Below are 4,629 nucleotides of genomic sequence, written 5' to 3' on the forward strand. Positions count from 1 at the left end.
GTCTAACAGGCTCCTCTGTCCATGGGATTCTCCAGGCAAGAATACTGGAGCGGGTTGCCATGCCCTCTTCCAGGGGAATCTTTCCAACCCAGGAATAGAACCCAGGGCTCCCGCATTGCAGGGGGATTCTTTACCATTTGAGCCACCAGGGATGCCCAAAGTCCCATATAAGAATGCAAAGAACCAAAGTTTTCAGAAGACAAGTGAGTATCCTTAAGTTACTCTGCTCGGATTCCTGCATCTAATGAATGAATGTTGAAAAGAGGACTTTACAGCTCTCTAGATTTTCTAAGAATTCTAGAAGATTACAAATCTCTGGATAATTGTCTTCTTTTGTCTGAGTTTTAAAATCTTTAATCTCAAGAAGGTGTCATATGAATAATCTTTAAAGATGAATCGATACACAGTGGCAGTTATATATACGCGCTTTCACGCTTGGGGCTGGTGCACTGGGACGACCCAGAGGGATAGTATGGGGAGGGAGGAGGGAGGAGGGTTCAGGATGGGGAACACATGTATACCTGTGGTGGATTCATTTTGATATTTGGCAAAACTAATACAATTATGTAAAGTTTAAAAATAAAATTAAAAAAATAAAGTTAAATTAAAAAAAAAAAAAAACAAAGATTAGGCAAAAGTTACAGTAGCTACCGCTCTGGAGAAATTCCGTTCTTTTTTCCTTAATTTGAAGACTCTTTCCTTCCTTTGATGGAGGTAACCTTGCCAGCATGCCTAAAGACACCACTCCCACATGGACAGTTTAGTACTGGAGGAGGAGCCTAAGAAGGTGGAATATTTGTATTTCTATTGCTTTAACAGGGGTGGGGGTTGGGGGGGAGCAGAATTTGTCAGTAGATGCCTTTAATTACACACAGAGTGGCCTTTTATTTTGCTTCCGTCCTTCCCCTTCAAGTGCCAAGAAAGGGGAAGTGTTACCTCCACTGCTTACATCAGAGATCTGCTTCCACTTAGCTGCTGGAGAGAGTCTTGCTTTTTTCCTAGGGCCTGAAAATCCACTCTGAGAGAAGTGAAAGTGATGTTTCTTTTTTTAAATGCTGACTTATTTAAATTATGTATTTATTCGGCTGCACCGGGTCTCAGTTTTGGCATGTGGAATCTTTCCTGGTGGCTCAGTCAGTAAAGAATCTGCCTGCACTGCAGGAGACCCAGGTCTGGTCCCCAGGTCAGGTGGATCCCCTGGAGAAGGGAATGGCAAGCCACTCCAATATTCTTGCTTGGAGAATCCCATGGACAGAGGAGTCTGGTGGGCCACAGTCCTTGGGGTCACGAAGAGTCGGATGTGACTGAAGTGACTAACACTTTCACTTTCTTTTCATCTTTGGCTGCAGCATGTGGGATCTAGGTTCTCGACCAGGGATCGAACCCTGGCCCTCTGCATCAAGAGGATGGAGTCTTAGCCATTGGACCACCAAGGAAGTCCCACAGTAGGGACATTCCTGGGGTCAGCACCACTCCCAAGTTGCCCTCGTACATCTGGGCACTGCCCGCAGGCTATTCCCTCTGAGCAGTGAGAGAAAGCCAGGCAGGGTGGCCAGGCCATCTCCTTCACCCTGGAGGAGAGCTGGGTGCACAAAGTGTGGCCGGATTGAGCTGAATGAGGCGGAATGGAATGGGCAGGGCTGGGGAAGAAGAAAGCTTCCTGCTTCTCCCTCAAAGCCCAGGAGAGGACGATGCAGACATGAGACAAACCAAGCATGAGGAATGGACGCCTACATCTGGGCACATGGAGAGCTGGAGCGGCCAAGCAGGGGTATGCCACAGAGAGGACCAGTGCTTGGCATGGGTCAGAGATAAAAGACATTATTTTTATCACAAGGTTCACTCACAGAACCTCCCCCACTGAAAAAAGAAAGAAAAGAAAAAAACTGAAAGGTAACTAAAAGTCACAGATATGAGAAAATCCAAATGGCTAGGGACCCTGGAGGAAAAGATCCTTTTCCTTAAGCCCCCTGAGCCTCAGGTTCCAGCCTGTTCCCTCCTTCCCTGGGGTGGACCCTCCGGACCTCCAGCTGAGCCTCCAGCCTTCCAGGCTCTGTTCCAGATGCCAGCCCGGCTGGTTGGCTGGCTGGACCACTTCCTACCCCCTCTTCAGTGTGGTCTGGCAGCTGATTCCTCTGACTTATCTAATATGGAAAATAAGTCCTTCTGAGAAATAGGTTCTTTCCAACTGAGGGGGAAAATGTTTGGATGGTTTTCTTTTTGTTTCTAGCAGATATTTCTGTGCTCCCTCCTGATTTCCTGATGAATTTGACCCAGAGCTTCTAGTTGGTTTTTCTGCACACACTGGCCCAGTCTGATGTGAGGCGTGTGCATGCTCAGTCTCTCAGTCATGTCTGACTCTTTGTGAACCTGTGGACTGTAGCCCCCCAGGCTCCTTTGTCCATGGGATATCCCAGGCAAGAACACTGGAGCACATTGCCATTTCCTCCTCCAAGGAATCTTCCTGACGCAGGGATGGAACTCATGCCTCCCATGTCTCCTGCATTGGCAGGCACACTGTTTACCACCTGAGCCGCTGGGAGGCCCGGGTGAGGTATAATGTGAGGCGCACACAGTAAACTCTCATTTGTGAATGACAGTGTAGAGTTCATACTCTGATAGGATGTTGAGCATCTAGGTCACGGTTTCACTTTTCCTTCTAACCAACCACCCCCCTGATCCAAGTAACAGACTCACTGAGACCCAGTTAGCTCCTCTTGCCAACTACGGTAATTAGGACTAACCCCCCAGGTGTGGAGAAATGAAAAAGCTCATACAGGTAAATGAATATCCCTCAAATAGAAAATATGATTAAGAATAGTCAAATAACCCAGTAAAATGCATCCTTTATATATAAAGTGGATTAAACATATTACCTCATTACTTATGTTCTTTTCAAATATAAAATCAAAGTTTACTTATTGAAATGTTAAATGAAAGTGTATTAATAGAAGTGAATAAAGGAAAAAGCCACCGGCAACTGCCTCATCCAACTCTCCAGATACATCTGTTGTGATTGTTGTTTAGTTACTTGGCCGTGTCCAACTCTTTTCAACCCCATGGGCTACAGCACACCAGGCTCCATCTTCACCATCTCCCAGAGTTTGTATCTCTGTATATGCGTGTGTGTGTGTGAGTGTGTGCATCACATCTTCTTTATCCATTCATCTCTTAATGAAAACTTCCTAAGTATTCCTAAGTGTTACTTTACCTTGGCAAAGTAACTACTCTAGCCCAGGACATGAGGCCATATTCTAAGAAGGTCTGCAAAACCCTTGTCATCTGTGTATAAACTCTGCATATGTCCTAGGTACATATGTCCTAGGATTTCAGTCTCTTGACTGAAAGGTGCTCAGTTGTGTCCGACTCTTTGTGACCCCATGGACTGTACAGTCCATGGAATTCTCAAGGCCTGAATACTGGAGTAGGTAGCCTTTCCATTCTCCAGGGGATCTTCCCAACCCGGGGATCAAACCCAGGTCTCCCACATTGCAGGCAGAGTCTTTACCAGCTGAGCTATCAGGGAACATTCTCTTGATTAGGTTATAGCATATATTAGTGGTAAGGATGTAGAGGTTTCACAGATATAATTAACATCCTAAATCATTGTTTTTAGTTTAATCAATAGGAAGATCTTCCTAGGTGGGCCTAACTCAATTAGGTGAAAACCCTTAAAGGAGAGAAGCCCTTAAAGGCACTTCTTTAAAGAGAGGGATTCTTCTGCTGGCCTTGAGGAAGTAAACTCATATTGTAAGGGGGCCACGTGGCAAGGACCTGCAGGTGACCTGTAGGAGCTGAGCATAACCTCCAGTGAGCAGTCAGCAAGAAGACAGGTTCTACCACACAAGGAACTGAATTCTTCCAACAACCATGTCAGTTTGGAAGGGAATTTTGAGCTCCAGAAAGGACATATCCCAGCCAACACTTTGATTGCAGCCTTGGAAGACACAGCCCCAACCAAGACTCCTGACCCACTAAAACTGTGAAATCGTGAATAGTGTTGTTTAAAGCCACTAAGTTTGTGATCATTTGTTACGCAGCAGTAGGTGACCAGTGGGAGAAGCAATGGCACCCCACTCTAGTACTCTTGCCTGGAGAATCCCATGGACGGAGGAGCCTGGTGGGCTGCAGTCCATGGGGTCGCTAAGGGTCGGACACGACTGAGCGACTTCCCTTTCACTTTTCACTTTCATACATTGGAGAAGGAAATGGCACCCCACTCCAGTGTTCTTGCCTGGAGAATCCCAGGGATGGGGGAGCCTGGTAGGCTGCTGTCTCTGGGGTCGCACAGAGTCAGACATGACTGAAGCGACTTAGCAGCAGCAGCAGCAGGTGACCAGTATACCCTGCCATTGTGCTTCTAGAGATATATCTGACAAAAATTCTCTGATGAGTCTACAGGACTGCATGTGCCTTAGATTATCTAGAATAGTCTAATCTTTCAGTAGACAATTTAGAAGGCTTTTCCAGCTCTTTTGGTTATTAGGACCACCTCCATTGACTCATTTTTTCATTTTTAAAGCAAACTCAATATGCTTGCTCAAGGCACAATACTCTCTGAAACCAAATGTTTGTGTCTCTGTGCACACGGGTACATGCTTTAATGGAATTGCTTAACTAAGACAGAAC

General features: G+C 45.9%; 1 protein-coding gene across 1 annotated transcript in view; it reads left to right on the plus strand.

Moving 5' to 3' along the window:
- The window catches only part of FBXL7 (F-box and leucine-rich repeat protein 7), a 469,193-nt gene that overhangs the window by 378,606 nt on the left and 85,958 nt on the right, over nt 1–4,629 (plus strand).

Source organism: Bison bison, unplaced genomic scaffold (assembly GCF_000754665.1).
Source record: "Bison bison bison isolate TAMUID 2011002044 unplaced genomic scaffold, Bison_UMD1.0 scf7180017864440, whole genome shotgun sequence".
NCBI classification, from domain to species: domain Eukaryota; kingdom Metazoa; phylum Chordata; class Mammalia; order Artiodactyla; family Bovidae; genus Bison; species Bison bison.